The following is a 19,645-nucleotide window of genomic DNA, read 5'->3' as shown; positions in this document are numbered from 1 at the left end:
TTCCAAAGGCGCTATTTGCCTTGGCGAGTCTGTTGTCTATCTCGTTGATATATAGGTATATATACAGGTATATACAGCAGGGAATAAATGACGTACTTGAGAAATATAAGGAGTAAAAAAAAATCTTAACAAAGAAATTAGAAAGGCTAAAAGGAGATATGAGGCTGCAAGGGTTTCTATTGATACATTTAAAGTAAAAGAATAATGAGGGATAAAATTGGGGCCCTTGAGGATCAGAGGGGTCGGCTACGTGAGGAGTCAGATGAGATGGGGAAATTTTAATTTTTTTTTGTCAGTAGGAATATTGAACCAGATGAAGTAAGACAAACTGGTAGTGAGGTCATGGATAATATACAGATATTTGGGGAGGTAGAATAAAGGTGGATAAATCTCCAGGTCTGACAAGATATTCCCTAGGACCTTGAGGGAAGTTAATGTTCAAATAGTGGAGTCTTTGACAGAAATATTTAAAATATCACTGGCCATGGGGGAGGAGCAGGAGGATTGGAGGGTGGATCAGAGGCTGGGACTTTATTCCCTAGAGTGTAGAAGATCGAGGGGTGATTTGATAAAGGTATTTAAAATTATTAGAGTAAGTATGGATAGGATTTTTCCATTGAGAGTGGGGAGATTCAAGCAAAAGGACATGGATTGAGGTTGAAGGAGGAAAAGTATAGGGGAAACATAAGGGGGAATTTCTTCACTCATGGGGTGGTGGAATGAGCTTCTGGCTGAAGTGGTAAATGCAGTGTGAAAAGGTGTGGAGGGTTATGGATTGGGTGCAGGTCAATGGGACTAGATGGGAGTAGGTGTTCGGCGTGGACTTGAAAGACTGAACTGGCCTGTTTCTGTGCTGTAATTGATTTATGGTTATATGCTATATATGGTTACTTGAAGTCACCTTTTCTGTTCATCCCTGAAACTTCTGCTCTGTTCCATGTGTGAGCTGCTACATTAGTAACAGTGAAGTGGCAGGAGGTACTGGCATCAGCTTCAGTTAAGGTGATTGTCTCCCTGCTGTTATGTTGCTCCAAATCCTACCCCCTGTGTCATTGCACAGCTTCTCGCAAACACACTTTTGTATTACAAAGCAATCTTTCACTTTTCTTGACATTTCATTTCTGATTAATTAAAAATACATGAATAATTTGTCAAAACTTTGGTACAATATTCTTCAAAATACAGAACAATATCAGTTCCAACAAGACATCCTAAAATGGTTCATAGTTATACAAAACAGAAAGATGGTATATTAGGCATGCGATCCTGTAATTGGCATATAAATATCTATGACACCCTGTGTTATATTCAGTTGAGATGTCCTTATTTGGTTAAATCTCCACATACATTGTTCTTCTGAAAAATTTTGATTCAATATTTGATACCTGACTTTTAAAAAATAAAGGCAATTGGAAAACATGGCATATTAGAGCAAGAATTAACTATTCAGCCCACTGAGCCGATCCCACCTTTCAATAAAATCATGACTGACTTTTATTCATGATCATTATAACTCTCTAGACATTTGTTATCTAAAGAACTATCAATCACTGTCTTAAATGTTCCCAATGACTGAACACCACTCTTTGGGGCAGGGAAATCGAAGGAGTCACCTCTTTGTGAGTAAATCTCTTCTCACTTCTGCCATCTGTTGCTGATCCATTACTCTAACACAAGGTTCAACTTCAAGTTTGGGTATCTAGGGGTTAAAGCATCTCTGAATCTCCCCTCTCAAGTAGGAAGCACGGTTGGGTGGCACAGGTAGCATACTGATTAGAGCAATGCTGTTGCAGCATCTAGTGCCGTCTGTAAGAAGTTTGTACATTTTCCCTATATCTGTGTGGGTTTCCTCTGAGTGCTCTGGTTTCCTGCCGCCTTCCAAAAATGTATTGAGTTTGAAGGTTAACTTGTATATCTGAGAAGCACGGGCTTGTGGGCTAGAAAGGCTGTATGTCTAAATCAGTGATTTTCAAACTGCCCCCCTAAACTCACATTCTACCTTAACTAAACCCTATGCCATAAGTGCTCTGTGATTAGTAAGGGATTGTTTAAGGTGGTATGTGAGTGGGAAGGGAAGGTTAAGAATCTCTGCTCTAAATTGTTACTGAAATATTTTGCTTTAGAAAAATTGTCATTGGCTATTTCCTTTGGAGCTATGAAACTGTGCACATAATGAGTCAGTTAGGTACGATTAAAACAGTAGTTTTCAAACTTTTTCTTTCCACTCACTTTGAAAACCACTGGTCTAAATTAAATTAAAAAATTTTTTTTAAAAAATTAATCTCCACATTCAATCCCAGCGAACTTCACAACCGATCTTGGCATCTTTAAAAATATCCTGGCAAACGCCACAATGAATCATGATAATATCTAGTTTCCTACAAATCCCCCACCACATCTCGGAAAACTCCAGCAGTGTCAGCCCATGTGTCAGAATGTTCATCAACCTCCTGAGGATTGTTCTCTCTGTTGTCATGTTGAGGCATTCATGAATATTCTGAGAAGAGTTTTGGGAGTTCACAGGAAAATACTGGATACTCCAAGGAATATTTCCCCATTTCTGCCTGTGGCTTCAGTCAGAGCTGCTTAGTGTTTTGGAAAATAATCGCGAGGTTCAACCAATGAAGGTGAACACAGATTCCTCTGGGGAGGATCCCATATCCCAGGTTTCCTCTGGAGGCTCCAGTTACCTCCCACCATTTAAAAAAATGTGTAGGGGGGTGTAATTGGGCTGCATGGGCTCATGAGCTAAAGTGCACGTTACATGTTGTATCTCTACATTTATTTTAATTAAAATGTCCCCTCTTTTAACCTCCAGGCCCAGTCTTTAATCTCTCCTCATAAGCAATCTCACAATCTCAGGAATTAGTGGAGTAAAATAATAAAAGACTGGAAATACTCAACAGGTCAGACAGGGTCCAAGGAGAGAATTCACGTCAGGTTGTTAACATCGCAATTATCAAGTCGGAACCTGCAGCACAGAAAAAACAGGACTTTGATGAGGCCAAATTTGGAGGATTGTGTGAAGTTTTGGTCACCTAACTACAGGAAGATATCAATAAGATTGAGAGGGTACAGAGAAAATTTACTAGGATATTGTCAGAACTTCAGGAACTGAGTTATAGGGAAAGGGTAAACAGGTTAGGACTTTATTCCCCAGAGCACTGAAGAATGAGGGAAGATTTGATAAGGGTATTGTAGAGCTCGTCGAAAGAACCAAAGACTTGTTGATCCAAACCAAGGCTTTTATTAGCAAAAGACCGGAGCTCTTCACAGGTGGCCGACCAGTCCGGAATGATCCGACCTGGCTAGGGACACAGCCCTTTAAGGCCCAGGTAATGGGTGTGGCTTAGCTCTCAGCCAATCGCTATAAGCACAGTCTAGATACAGTAACTATATACACTACTATATACACTATGTACATTGGTGATAGATATGTACTATCACATTCACCCCTTCTTGGAGAACTGACCCTGGGAAAAACAAAACGAGGGAGAGAATGAAAGGAAGGGGTAGGTCAAGGACTGTAGCGGTCAGGGGGTCTGACCATCCGGTGTGACCGTCGTGGTGCCGGGATCGGGGTCGCTGGAGTGGTGTCGCCAGCGGGCTTGTCGGGTGCGACTGCTCCGTCGCTCAATTCCCCAGTCGTGTTGTCGGCAGGGTGGCCCGGGTGCGGTTGGGCCTTCTGCTGCGGCACGGGGCCTGGAGAGTAAAGAGTTGGGGAAGGTTGGGTTGGGGGGTTTGCTGGTTCTCCCGCGTCCTGAGCTAGGTCCCGCACCGAAACAGTGTCCTCCCGCCCGTCTGGGAACCCAACGTAGGCGTAATGTGGGTTCGCGTGGAGTAGAGTCACCCGGTCGACCAAGGGGTCGTTCTTTGAGTGCCGGACGTGGCGTCGCAAAAGGACGGGGCCAGGGACGGTGAGCCATGCCGGTACAGTGGTTCCTGATTCGGATTTCCTCGGGAAAAGGAACATCCTTTCGTGGGGGGTGGCATTTGTTGCAGTACATAGGAGGGAGCGGATGGAGTGTAAGGCACTACTGAGAACCTCCTGCCAGTGAGAGGTGGGGAGACCTTTAGACCGGAGAGCCAGTGTAACCGCTCTCCATATAGTGGCATTCTCCCTCTCGATCTGGCCATTACCGCGTGGGTTATAGCTCGTGGTCCTGCTTGAAGCAATACCACACTCCAGAAGGTACTGTCGCAGCTCTGCACTCATGAATGAGGAACCCCTATCACTGTGGATGGAATTGGGGTACCCGAAGATGGTGAAAATAGTGTGAAGGGCCTGTATCACTGAGGTGGCAGTGGTGTCTGGGCAGGCCACAGCGAATGGGAAGCGGGAGTACTCGTCGATGGCTGTAAGGATGTAACCCCCTGACCGCTACAGTCCTTGACCTACCCCTTCCTTTCATTCTCTCCCTCGTTTTGTTTTTCCCAGGGTCAGTTCTCCAAGAAGGGGTGAATGTGATAGTACATATCTATCACCAATGTACATAGTGTATATAGTAGTGTATATAGTTACTGTATCTAGACTGTGCTTATAGCGATTGGCTGAGAGCTAAGCCACACCCATTACCTGGGCCTTAAAGGGCTGTGTCCCTAGCCAGGTCGGATCATTCCGGACTGGTCGGCCACCTGTGAAGAGCTCCGGTCTTTTGCTAATAAAATTGTAGAGCTCGTCGAAAGAACCAAAGACTTGTTGATCCAAACCAAGGCTTTTATTAGCAAAAGACCGGAGCTCTTCACAGGTGGCCGACCAGTCCGGAATGATCCGACCTGGCTAGGGACACAGCCCTTTAAGGCCCAGGTAATGGGTGTGGCTTAGCTCTCAGCCAATCGCTATAAGCACAGTCTAGATACAGTAACTATATACACTACTATATACACTATGTACATTGGTGATAGATATGTACTATCACAGGTATTTAAAATTATGAGGGGTATAGACAGAGTAAATGTAAGTAGGCTTTTCCCACTGAGAGTAGGTGAGATACAAACCAGAGGACCTGGGGAAACATTTAGTGCGAACATTAGGGGAAACTTCTTCACACAGAGAGTGGTGGGAGTGTGAGTCTGAGATGCCTGCAACCACAAACACTTGTCTCTGCAGTTAATCAGCCCACAACTTGTGACTGTTCTTCAGCTGCCAAAGTTAGATCTCTGGGATATCCCTCCTGATGCTCTTTCCTTTTGTTCCTTCTTTAAGATGCTTCTAAAATCTCTTCACTTAGACAGACCTTTGGGTCAGCTTCCTCCATTTCTTATTTTGTGGTTTAGGGACTGGTGTTCTCTGACGACCAGGCTTGTGAAGCACCTTGGAGCACTTTGCTAAAATCAAGATGGCACATTAACGTTTTTATTGTTCAAATTGTTAGGCATCTTTGATAGAGGTTGAACCAATGTGCTCTAAAAGGGCAGCACGGTTAGGATAGTGGTGTGGACATCGCAGCCACAGAGCCAGTGACATGGGTTCGAATGCAGTGCTGTCTGTAAAGATTTGGTACATTCTTCTCATATCTGCGTGGGTTTTGTTCGGGTGCTCTGGCTTCCTCCCTCTGTTCAAAATGTACCGGGGGTTGTAGGTTGATTGGGTGTAATTGGGCGGCATGGGCTCGTGGGCTGGAAGGGTCAGTTAATGTGCTGTATGTCTATATTTCAATTTAAATTAAATTTAACTTTGATATGATCATTTGTATATCAATTTATCAGATATCATCCTCAAGGAAATCATTAAAATAAATCAGAAAAATGGGATGTTTCGTGTTCCTGTGAAAATTTCTTACAAGATTTGATAATAAAATCTTTGTTATTAGCCTTTCTTAGATATAGCGAAAGGAAGTCTTGTAGGCCACAGGTTCTGGAGAGACTTTGCATGCCAGGCAGCAGCCCTCCTTCAGGAGAGAAGGCTCAGACCCAAATCATCGTGTCCTTTACTTCCTCTTAATGCTGCATGTCCTGCTGAGTTTCTCCCGTACCTTTGTGCTCTGCACCCAGACCCGAACATCTGCAGGTTCTCATGTTTACCCCCAAAGACAAAAATGTGATCCAGAGCAAAATAAAAACAAACTAGTGGCCATTCAAGGTCTTAACCCAAGCATTGACTAGCCACCTGCCTCCATGGCAACTATCTGCTCACTGCAGGCCTCCTGCCATCTGTTCTTTGGTCCTGCTTCACTGGTTTGATGAGGACATGCCTGATAGATGTTTCAGCCTCCTTAACTCAGGAAGAATACACTTGCCTTTGATCCTGGAGTGAAAGGGGTAACTTGGGAGAAAAGATGAATTAGAATGGACCAATATTTTCTGGCATTTAGAATAATGAAGGGATTTGATGGTTAGCAAGCAAGTTCGTTGATTTCCCTTGGTCAGACAAACACTTGTGCTAAGGGCAAATCCAAAAAAAATCTTCTTCACTCAATTCCAGATGCTTGGAATTCTCTGCTTCCAGGAAATGAAGATACTCAATAAGTATATTTAAGGGTGGAATGTGGGAATTAAAGGGAAGCAGGGATTGGACAGGGAAGTGTCATGTGATCCTGCTAAAATCACACTATTCCAGGAGCCACATAGCCCACTGCTCCTGTTGATATGTTTGCAATGATCAGCATCTAGTTTTTAATTATTTTTTAATACTTGGCTACAAGAATTCTGCTTGCACGACTGTGACCATAAAATGATCCACTTTATAAATAAGCCATCAAAGTTTAAAATTCGATTTTGTATATGTTAATAATTATGTCTCAAGTGATATAAATAAACATTTATTATTGCTTTTATTTGAAAATGTGCCCTCCATGATTGGAAGTTAATGACTTTATATAATGCCTGAAATGTTTCTATAGTTACTGATTCCTTACAACAATGGGATTTATTTTACCACTTAAAAGTCAGCCTTAAAAAAGGGATTCACATTCATTTTGTGCTGTTGAGATAATATTAATGAAATTTGTCTCCAGGTAATGTTGTATTTAACAGTCTGACAAACTGGGAGTAAATATTTCATGGAAGTTCCTAATATTAACTTCAGCAGTCAGGGATTATCTGAACTAACTGCAGAAATTCCCCCTAATTTAGAGGTACAAGAGTGCCTGAGGTCATTTCTATTTGGATAGTTTATCCAGTTGTCACAAAACAAATGATGCATCAATTGAATGTATGTAGGTAAAATTATTCAACCCATCCTAGCCCTTTGAAAATGAATGAACCTACAAAGATTCCAATAATTTTTAACTAGTTTTTATATTCAATATGACAGGAAATATTCTTCTGACATCCAAGATTTAATCTCTTGTTTGACAGAATAGGCAAAAGCATAACAAAATTAACTCTTCCTGTCCCTTTAAAATAATTCCATAATATGCTTGAAGCCTAAGTGAGTCCACGTACCCACGGTGAATCTTCACAAACCAAGCCACGCTCCATCAAACGTGCCCAGAATCAAATGGATGTGTAAACACACCCAGAAGTTCCAAGTTTACATTCAATGAATTGGGGATTTACCACAGATAGGGTTCAATTATTTCTAAATATTACACAAGAGTTTAGTTGAAATCATTGACACAAAAAAAAAGTCCTGAAGTGGGTGAACAAATTTAAAATCCTGGGAGTCACTATCTCTGAGGACCTTTCTTGGATCTAACATATGAATGTCATCGTGAAGAAAGCACGTCAACACCTCTACTTCCTAACATTCAGAATGCCATTGAAAACAGTAGAAAACTTCTACAGATGTGTAGTGGAAAGTGTGCTGACTGGCTGTATCACAGCCTGGTATGGATGCACCCATGCTCTTAGTGGAAAGCCCAGTACATCACAGGCAAAACTTTCCCCACCACTGAGAACATCTACATAACGCTGTTATTGGAGAGCAGCAGCGATCATCAAGTATCCACACCACCTAGGACATCCACTGTTCTCACTGCTGCCATCAGGAAAGAGGTCCAGGTGCGACAAAACTTGTACCAGCAAGTTTAGGAACAGTCCTCCACAACCGGACTCCTAAATAACAAACTCAACCAGAGACTCATTTATGGACTTTTACTTCACACAATAGTTATTATTGAATATTTATTTTCTGTATTGTACAATCAGTTTGTTTGCATTTCATTCTTTGTTACATTTCTCTCATCTTTTCTTGAGTACAGTTTTTTGCTCTAGTTAAAAGTAGAAATTCTGCCTGGCCCCAGGAAAAAGAATCCCAGGATTGTATGTGATGTCATATATGTACTCTGACAATAAATATCAACTTGGTTGATAACATTAGTTTTTTTCATTTTAAACTAATTGGAATTTTTTAAATTAAATTCCCTTCCCGTCATCAAAAAGCACTGAAAATACTTTCATGTCAAGTAACAATATAAATGTATAAACTTAGAAATAATAGAGATAAATGTAAATGAATAGTATCCAAGTGTTACTAAGGAAATAATTAATTGAATGATTTTACACAGGTTTTAAATAGTGAGACACACAGGAGACCACAGATGCTGAAATCTGAAGCCAAACATGATCTGCTGGAGGTATGAGTCAAGCAGCGTCTGGGTGATAAAGAATAGTTAATATTTCAGGATAGAATTTTCAGCTCGAAACATTGACCATTCTTTTTCTCCCACTGATGCTGCTTGACCTGCTGAGTTGCTCCACCAGAGTGTGTTGACCCTAACCCGTGAGAATGCTTTCACTGAGCTTCAGCAGACTGAATGCTGTTCAAGTAATGGAGCTTATTATGTGAATGTTATCTAAATTCCAGTCAAGATGGAGGCGAACCCATTCTGGAACCAACCAATTAGAACCCTTAAGTTCAAAGTTCAGATTTATTGTCAAAGTATATACTTGACATCACACATAACCTGAGATTCTTTGGGCCAGGAAGAATTTCTACTTATTGTTAGTGCAAAAAAACTCAAGAAAAGATACAAGTACAAAAGAGAGGAATGTAAACGAGAAGTAAGTGAAAACAAACCATGCAATATGGAATATAAATATTCCATAGTTAATAATGTGCAAACAAAGAGTCCTTAACTGAGACTCTGAGCCTGATGGTGGAGGGGCAGCAACTGTTCCTGAACCTGGTGATATGTCTTGTGGCACCTCTAGCTCTTTCTTTAACTGTTTTGTGCTATTCACTGCCTTTGTTATTGATCCTTGTGTTTAAACACTGTGCCACTGCACTCCACCAGCTCTCACCCTGGCAGGGGAGGTGTTCTTTCATCGTGCTTGCCTGATCTTCAAGCTGCAGTGAGTAGCAGCTTGCGCCAAGTAAACCATTGGCTATGACATCCTTCAGCACTTGCTTCAGACTTTTGCATTTCACAGAACAACCCCTTGTTCATATTCAAGATTCATGACTTAAGATTCCTTTGCTCTACAGAATGTGTAGTATTACACAAAATTGCCTTCTGTCTGCCATAAGGCAGAGTCGCCATGAGTGTTGCCTGGATCTCCTGAGAGTACTAGAGAAAGAGAGGATCCCTTCAGACTCACTGAGTGTCTGTGGATTTGCCTCCAATGCTCCTTCACCCTCTGCAGCTGCACAAACTCCTGTTCGATCCATTGGGCAATCCAAGCTTCAGATCCAAACCTCTGATATGATCAGGAAACCTACAACGCCTGAGGTTCTTTACCATCTTCTCAAATCCTGGCTCCGAAACCTGGTTCCCATGAGCCAGTCTCCAGTAGCCTGCAGCCCTTGCAGGTCCTCTGACCACAAGTCACCCGCATCCTGTGTGGGTCCTTCAGCTGCTGAGCCCCTCTCCCATCTGCTGCTGTAGTCATTGTCCTGTCGTCTCCTCTGCTTCTCTTTCTAAATGGATGGGGTTCTCCATTTTATGGTGCCTGCACCAGTCTGCTGCTCCCACAGAGTCTGCAACCCCGAGCATAGATGCTGCCATCTTGCGAACAGAACTGTGGTTGCAGGATTTTAAAATAACACACTGTTGTAATGTTTCTTCTATTATGATAATGGAACTTGGATTATTTTGTACTGTTATATTTTATTATCAACACACCACCTCATGGGACACATTCCTTTTGTGCATCTAAACTGAGGTGGGACATTTAATCTCCACTGCCCTCTAGTGGTTAGGAGGATCACCATTTCTCAATTACTACATCCCCTTTCCTTAAGATGTTCCATCTAGCAAAATTACACACTAATACAGTATTAAACACAAACATCAACAGCACAAACTTTTTAAAATTGTCACTGTTGATTTTGATTCCTCCTCAGTATTTGACCATCCTCTGTTCTGACAGTGTAGGATCTTGAATTTACTTCCTCTAGAAGAGTGGGCTTCTTGTCCTATGTGTTGGAATCCCTGAGTCTCACTGTGTCATGTTGTTCCAGTGCCCCTAAACTTCTTGCTGACTTGTCATAGTTTGCCTTTTGTCTCCTTTGTAGATGCTGTTGTTTCCGTTTGACATCTCTGTTCTTGTTGGGGTTTGCAAAGTAGGGAAGTGTTGGTCGTAGTTTACGTCTCATCAGGAGCTCAGCAGGTGACATGCCATGTTCAAGTGGTGAAGCTCAGTAACTCAGAGCTAGATAATGATCTGAGCCATTGTCTTGAGCAATTATTTATGTGAACTCCTTTCTCTGCTTTACCATTTGACTGATGATACTGAGAACTTGAAGTCACATGTCTTGGTTTCAATTTCAAGTCCGTTTAAAAAAGGAAGTATCAAAGCTCTCTGCCTGCAGTTTCATGCTCGATCGAAACATATACCTACCTCTTAAACATTTCATTTTTCTTGGTGAGCAGTGTCCATCAAACATCTGCAAAGTTCTGGAAATCTCATAGCATGGTCCATTGTCACTGTAGATGATTTGAAGAATTTTGTGTCTTGCAAAGATTAACCATGTATCTGATACGCAGGCAGCAGACATGTTGGGAAGCTGAATAGTTTGCACAACACCAAATTTCATGACTTGTTCATGGCAATAAATCCTGATTCTGATCTGAATTCTGTTTTAATATTGCTGACATTCACTTATAAGCCAACCTTCATTCAGATTCTAGATGAAATTCTGTCATCTATGTCCTCTGTTTCAGCTGCAATCTGCTTGGATTTCATGTCAGATATGGGAAGAGATTCAGTGATCAAGTTCACATGGAGATTCACATCTGTCTCTGTGAAACTCTCACTGTGTGCATGTTGAGGTTTCATCGTCAGTCTTTGGATTCGCGGTGATATCTCAATGAGGTTTGTATTGATTATTGCTGTTTCTGGTCTGTCTCTGCCACGAATGCTAGTAGACAATACACATAACTTTGGAATTTTTCAAGTCCATACACTTGACCTAGACACTCTTTCTCTATCTGCGCATATCGACATTCAGATGCAGTCATCATCCTTGATGTGTATGCAGCTGGCCTCCAATCTTCTCCTACAGCCAGAGGTAGCACAGCATCTATTCCATCTTTTGAAGTGTCTGTAGATATTTTTTGTCCTTCTGAATGGGACAAAGATTATGAAAAGCACTGGTTCTGTAGTTTTTCAGTCATCACCAAGTGTTTGGCTGCCACATTAATTCACACCTCCCTCAGGTACATTGTTTTGGAAGAGAGGTTTGGTATGAATTTACCAATGAAATGAATCATTCCCAGCACTCTCACTTTAAACTTGTGGCTCTGGCATCTCTAGAATTGCTTTACCTTGCTCTTATCTGGCTTCACACCTGCCTCTGACAGCTTATCACCCTGAAAGGTGATTTCTATCACATCAAACTGACATTTGGCTCTGTTTAGCTTTAATCCAGATTCTGGATGTGTTGTTGCACTTTGATGAGCTTCTTCTTGTGTTCCACCTGTATGGATCCCCATTGGTTCATGTCATCCATGTGTATGTGTACCCCATTTATGATGTGCTCCATTGTCCTCTACACTGTTCTGTGCATTGGCATTGATAATGCGGAACACTCTCTTGACAAGCCCTAAGTTTTCAAATGCTTTGTCACAAAACAGTGAGTCATGTCCATCTGGGACTACTGCAAACATGAGGTGGTGCTATTTTCACTTTTACCTTGAGTCTACATGTGCCTTTCATGTCAACACACTGTCCATTGTAGGCCTTGAGCTGAACAGAATTTGGATGGTAGTGTGGCTTTATCTTCATTGCCCTGATGTCATACTCACAGATCAAATTGGCCTTTGGCCCTGTGTCCAGCTTTTAAGGAATATCTGCTCCATTTCCATGCAATGGCACTGTCCACTTGTCCAGCTCAATTCTTTTCATGCTTGGCTGTTCAGTGTCTGCTAGTTTTCTTAGTGATTCTGCCCTTTGCACTTTTTCATAGGTTGGGTATTGTTTTGGTGCCACATTGTTTATAATTGAATGTCTCTCCATCTTTTTGTTGTTTCCTATGTCTCGTTCTCTGTTTATGTGTACGTCCAGACACTGTAACTACAACTATGTCTCCGTTTTCACTGACCCTTGCACTCTCACCAAACTTTTTCACATGCTGCAGAACTAATTTACTAGCATGGCATAGCTTCACAGATCCAGCTAAGGTAAACTCCATCTCTCATATCAACTTCTCTCTCATTTTCTTGTCAATAATTCCAAACACAATTTGATCATGGATCATTGAATCTTGCAGCAAGCCAAAATTGCATGTTCTTGGTTTCAATTTCAAGTCCGTTTAAAAAAGAAAGTATCAAAGCTCTCTGCCTGCAGTTTCATGCTCGATCGAAACATATACCTACCTCTTAAACATTTCATTTTTCTTGGTGAGCAGTGTCCATCAAACATCTCAATAACCTTGTCGAACTTGCCCTAGTCATCCATCTCAGCAAAAGCAAATGTGTTGAAAGCCTCTAGTGCTTGAGGTCCCATCACAATAAGTAGAAATTCAATCTTCCATGCATTTTATTTGCTATTGAGTCCAATGGATTGCAGATGTAGCATGAATTGTTGTTTGATAACCGCCACTTGTAGTTAAATTTTCAGTCCAATTCACAGCATCAGGCAGCTTTACAGTTTCCATGTCTCCTGCTGAAACACACTGATACCCATTCCTGGTAACACGTAATGTTTATTCTATTGTGATAAAGAAACTTGGGTTCATTTTTATTATCAACTCACAAGCTGTGGGACACATCTATTTTGTGCATCTAACCCAAAGTGGGACATTCTGTCTCTGATGCCTTCTAGTGATCAGGAGAATCACCAACTCCCAATCACCACAATTGTCAGCTCCTTTAACAGGCCGAGGGGGTGAGATTGGAATGAGTGTGGGAAGTAGTGAAGTTGATAGAGTTGATGTCATGGTGGCAGTTGGAAATATAAAGACTGAAACGAGGTGTCCAGATGGAGGAAGATGTTATAAAGTGGGAGAAGGGATCTGTAGTGGGGTGTGGAGAATCATGGTTGTGGATGTAAGCATGGAGATGGAGCGATGTAAGAAGAGCTCAACATCATGATGTGTGCAGAACTAGTTAAGGTGTGGATGAAGGGGAATGAAAGTGAGCCCTCTACTGAAGACAGACTGTTAGGTTTCCGAGATGGGAAGGGTGATGCAGATGGTGAAGACTAGGCAGGGGATAAGAGGAGGTTCAAAGGGATGGAAGGTGTCATGGAGGGGAGGTGGATGGGATGGATCAGGAGGAGGATGGGGAGGGTTAGGAAAGTCAGAGGGTGGAGAGAGAGCAGTCCTTGCGCTCCCGGAGACAGGGTGGGAGTTCATGATTGAGGCTTGGTCCTGTTGTGGCAGGGGCCAATGTGGAAATCCACGTATGAACCTCAGTTCTGTCAGTCACAGAGTTCAGGGTGAAAATTCATTTCAAATTATGCCCACTCCATAATAAGGCACCTTTTTACTTTTTAAAATATTTTTATTGATTTTAATAAAGAACTTAATAATATAATGAGTACTTATGCATAATTAATAAAATAATCAGTATTGTGATGGATTATATCATATTTTATATTCTATATAGATATGTTTTTGAAGGAGATAGATTGTGGGGGTAGTGTAGGTCACAAACAAACACAAACACTTCACAAAACAGATCTCATTTAAAATGCCAGAGCTCTGCTCAAGCCAGACAGTCCAGGCTCTGAGTGCCTTTGCAAAGACTTTGAAGAATACCTATAAGGACTTCACAAATAGGTGTTAATTGGACATTCTGTGGAGTAATGGATTATCGTTTTGAAAGCAACAGATGAACGGACTCAGAAGATCGGGTCTGGTTCCGCAATCTGTCTAGTTGCAGTTTGCTGTTCTAAGAAGGTCATGTGGTTTTGCAAGCAGAAAGAGAAAGGAAACAAAAAAAAAACTTTCTTAAAGAGAGAAAGTGAGAGAATTGGTTTCTGCAGTCATGGCAAGCTGGCAGCTTGTTGAAACCCCATTTTGAAGACGGGTTGTGAGTTCTGAGTTCAGCCTGTTGAAAACCCTTGTGGTCCATACAGGAGGAAATGGTTGGCTAGAGTGTTTCACCTGAAATAAGGGAGACAAAAGGAACTCTGTGGTGACCTTCAGAAGAAGAGGTTATCATTCAGGCAACCCTGATGGGGCAAGGCACTGAAGTGGCTGATCGGAGGGAATCAGTTTGTGTGTGTCCAGTAAACAACAAATCACTCACTCTGATACAAACAAAAACCTTTCTGAACAGTAACCAATGACCTTTAAGCATCAGAGCTTGTTGTAAATTCATAAATGTTAAATTCTGTGCACAGTATAAGAATTGCCTGATACTGGTGAACTTGGAGGAGTGAGAAGTGAGATTGGACTGTGAATCAAAGAAATTTTCTAAACTTATGCACATTACATTCGTGTGTTAAATTAATAGTAATAAGTTAAAGTTTGATCCTGTTTAAAGAAAGTTAAAAACAACTTTTGTTTAAGTAACTATTTGTCTTGGTCATTTTCTATTGCTCCTGGGTTTTGGTGTCCTCTGGGCCCATAACAGTATATCAAAAACAAACATAAATTGTAAAATATATCCATAATTCATAGTCTAGGTAACATTTTAAACAATAAAAATATTATAAAAGAGGAAAAAAAATTTAAAAAATGACAAGATATAAGAATAAAAAAATTTAAAAAGGAGAAAAAACAGAAAGAAAAAATCAGTCTCCCTCTCTAACAATGCTATATATGATTAGCATTAAAATAAAAATTAAGGGAAGAAAAAATATAAGGGGAAAAGGTAAAGGTTCCATTAGTGTCATGCAATACTACTTTTAGAATGTAACATAAATGAAATTCTTTAACTTTGTATACCGTAAGGAGAGTCACCACTTTGTCCAGCTCCTCTTAGAGACAACATGAAAAATAAACAGGTCAGACAATTAATTTATATTGAAGTGAAATTATCAAATAAGGAAGTTTGTCATAAATGATCCCTAGCGTCTGAAATCTTATATCTGAACTATTAACTAAATAACGAATGTTTTCCATCTTCAAACAAGACATGGAGCAACATCCTTCCATTTAAGGAAAATCACACGTCTTGCTGAACGAGAGGCAAAAGAGACAGCGCGACTCTGAACCAGAGACAAAGAAGAATCATTCTCTCCTATTGTACTGAAAAGGGCCACCAAAGGATTTGGTATCAAATTTATATTAAAAATTTAGACTAAGTGCATAAAACCTCTCTCCAGTATTTTTTTCTAGACAAGTCCAGAACATTTGAATTAATGATGCTTCTCTGCTCTTACACTCATTACAAAGGGGACTCATATCAGAGGAAAAATGAGACAATTTAACCTTAGACATATGTGCTCTAAGTACCACCTTAAATTGTAATAAACAATGACGATTACATAACAAAGCACTATTAACCAATTCAAGAATTGTGTCCCAATCCACATCCGATATAGTCAAATTTAAATCCTGTTCCCAGGTATTTTTAATTTTAACTTGTGAAGTCTGTTTTAAATGTAACAATTTTTTGTAAATAAAAGATATTAACCATTTAAGAGAAGGCATTAAACTAAAAAAACTCATCTACAAAATTTTATTCTGACTCTCTTGGAAAATCAGAAACCTGTGATTCAAGAAAATGCCAAATTTGCAAATATCTAAAAAAATTTAGGTTTGGGCAGGTTAAATTTAGCAGAAAGCAGCTCAAATGATGCAAAGTATCCATCAATGAGCAGATCTTTAAAACTTTGAATACCCTCTATGTACCATCTTTGAAAAACAGCATCATGTAAAGAAGGTTGAAAAAGGTAATTAGATACGATAGGGCTTGAAAGAGAGAAATTATGAAATGCAAAATATTTTCTAAGCTGTGCCTGAATTCTCACAGAATGTTTAACATTGGGATTATCCATTAACTTATATATTGATGGCCCGATAGTAAATTCTAAATTTAGGCAGAGCCATTCCACTATCTCTCTTAGATCTCTGTAGAAGAACTTTATTAAGGTGCTGATATTTACCCTTCCATATGTAAGATGATAGAGCCAAGTCAAGTAAGTCAAAAAAACAATTTAGGGAAAAAAAATTGGAACAGATTGAAAAAGATATAAAACTTTAGGTAGAATATTCATTTTAATAGAATTTTTACAGCCAACTAAAGTTGTAGTCAGAAGTAACCATTGAGTTTGAATGTAGCAAGATAATACAGTACTCCTTAAAAAGGTGTTTATTATCTTTGTAATTGCAATACCAAGATAGGTAAATTGATTTTTAACTACCTTAAAAAAAAACAATCATATATTGTTGCAGGAGAATTCAACGGAAAAAAAAATCACTTTTTTGCAAATTCAATTGATATCCCAAAAGTTGACTGAATTGTGAAAGTAATGACATCATATGGGGGAGGGAGGCAACTGAATCCAAAATGAAAAGTAGGAGATCATCTGCATAAAGGGAGACTTTACAAGGCACTTTCCGCCCATATGTCAGGGCATCAATGCATCCGAATCAGAATCAGAATTTATTGTCATGAAATTTGTTGTTTTGCAGTAGCAAACCATCTTACAAGTAAACAAAAATAGTGCAAGAAAAATAAAGTCAAAGTTAGGCAATATCTGTTGTTCATTGTTCATTCAGGAATCTGATGGCAATGAGGATGTTGTTGTGCCGCTGAGTACTCTTCTTTGGGCTCCTGTACCTTTCTCCCAATGGTAGCAGAGTAAAGAGGGCATGGCCTGGTGGTGGGGGTCTTTGAGGACAGAGGCTTGTTTTTTAAGACACCCCCTCATGTGGATTACCTCGATGGAGTAAAGACTGGTGCCTGTGATGTCGCAGGCTGAGTTAACAACCCTCTAGAATTTATTCGAGTCCTGAATGTTGGCACCTCTGTACTAGACAGTGATACAATCAGCCAAAATATTCTCCATGGTACACCAGTAAAAGATTTGGAGAGTCCTCGGTGACATATCAAATCATAGAACATTACAGCACAGCAACAGGCTCCTTCAGCCTTTCGAGTCTGTGCAGAACTATTTTTCTGCCTAGTCCCATTGACCTACACCCAGTCCATAACCCTCCACCCCCTCTCCCGTCCATAGAGCCGTCTAAATTCTTCTTAAAAGTTAAAATTTAGCTGCTTCAGGTAGCAGCTCGTTTTGTCTCAAACCTCACAAAGTATGGCTTCTGGGGAGCCTTCTTCATGATTGCATTGACATAGAAGCTCCAGGACAGATCTTCTGAGATGATGACATCCAGGAATTTAAAGTTCTTGACCCTCTCCCCTACTGAGCCCTTAATGAAGACTGGTTTGTGTTCTTCTAATTTCCTCCTGAAGTCCACATTCATCTCCTTCATTTTGCAAACATTGAGTGCAAGGTTTTTGTTGTGACACGACTCAATAATCTGATCTATCTCCCTCCCTGAATGCTTTCTCATTGCCTTCTGTGATTCTGCAGACAATTCTGTGTCATCAACAAACTTGCAGATGGCATTGGAATTGTGCCTGGCCACACAGTCGTGGATGTATAGAGAGTAGAGTAGTGGGCTAAGCGTACAACCTTGTTTTGCACCTGTGTTGATGATCAGTGAGGTGGAAACATTGTTTCCAATTTATACTGGTTGAGCTCTTCCAATGACAAAGTCAAGGATCCAATTGCAGACGGGGGAGCAGAGGCCCAGAGTTTGGAACTTGCTGACCAGCACTGAAGGAATAATGGTGTTAAATGCTAAGTTGTAGTTGATGAAGAGCAGCTGTATGTATGGATTGCTGTTTTCTAGTTGATCCAGAGCTGAGAGGAGAGCCAGTGATATTGATTCTGCTGTGGAACAATTGTGGTGGTAGACGAATTGCATTGGGTCCAGTCGTTTACTTAGGTACATGTTAATTCTGGCCATGATTAACCTCTCAAAGCATTTCATCACAGTATATGTGAGACCTACTCCTCATGTCTGTACTTCCTTCTTGGTGCCAAAAATAAAAGATCATGATAAAAAGTTAATACTTACTCTCATTCCATCGATGTCTTGCATATCAGAAGGAGCATTCATGAGATAACATTATGTGCATGCCCGAACTGGGGGCGCAATTTGTTCATAAGTACAAGTTGTCCGTAAGTCAGATGTTTGTAACCTGGGGACTGCCTATAATCACATTTCATTAAAATATGCTGAGAGATCATTCTAACCTTGCTCCACAACCCAGCTGACTTTAACATGTACTGCCAATTTGCTACCCCAAGCACCCTTGAGTGACACTCACCCACCCATTCTCAATGACCCAAAGATCTAAAAACACTGAGAGATGGAATCAATTCCTTGTGTTTAAATCTGTCAATGGACTTAATCCTCGGCATTGCATTGCCATCACTGACATGGGCTGATACCTGCAGTTCCTTGGTCCTTCTTTAAGTGTAGCTCTCCTCATTCCATTTGTCACCAATGCAGCAGATGGCTTCAGTACAGGAAAATCATTGAAATGTTTACTGCCCACACACTGTGCAAATTGAGTGAGAATATTTATTTCATCTTTGTCTTACATCATTAAATATCTTCAATGCATTGATCATAATGAGCCTTTAATAGTTGTACTCTTCCAATCATATAATTCCCTGTATGTAAAAGATAGGATCTTTTACATTGCCAATGGCAGAGAACAGAGAGACCTGGGGGTGCAGTAGTAGTGGCGACACAGGTAGACAGGGTGATGAAGAAAGCATCTGGACTTCAACAGTCAGGGGACTGAGTAAAGGAGTTGGGATGTTAGGCTCCAGCTATACAAGATGTTGTTGATTCCACACTAGGACTACTGCGTGTAATTCTGGTCATCTAACTGGTAGAAGGAGGTCGTTAAGGTGGAAAGGATGAAGGAAGTATTCATGAGGATTTACCAGGACTGGAGGAGTTGAGTTATAAGGAGAAGGTGAATAGGATGGGCCTATTTTCCTGGTGCATAGGAGACTGAGGGGTAATCTTATAGAGGTTCATAAAATCTTGAGGGGCATAGACAGGGTGATGGTGACATTATTTCCCTCAGGAAGAGGTGTCTAAAAATAGAGGGCATGAGCATAATAGGAAATGGGAGAGATTTAAAGGGCATTTGAGTGGCATCTATTTTGGGGAAAGGGTAGAGGGTATTTGGAATAAGAGGTGGTGGAGGCAGATTGAATGGGTGTGGATAGGACCATTTTGAGGGATCTGTGTCAAAATGGCATATTGGACTCTATGACCCTAAAATCTTTAAATAACAGTGTATTAACATGTTACTGGCACAGCAAGGGTTAAGAA

Source organism: Narcine bancroftii, chromosome 8 (assembly GCF_036971445.1).
Source record: "Narcine bancroftii isolate sNarBan1 chromosome 8, sNarBan1.hap1, whole genome shotgun sequence".
Taxonomy (NCBI): Eukaryota; Metazoa; Chordata; class Chondrichthyes; order Torpediniformes; family Narcinidae; genus Narcine; species Narcine bancroftii.
This window is presented reverse-complemented; position numbering follows the sequence as displayed.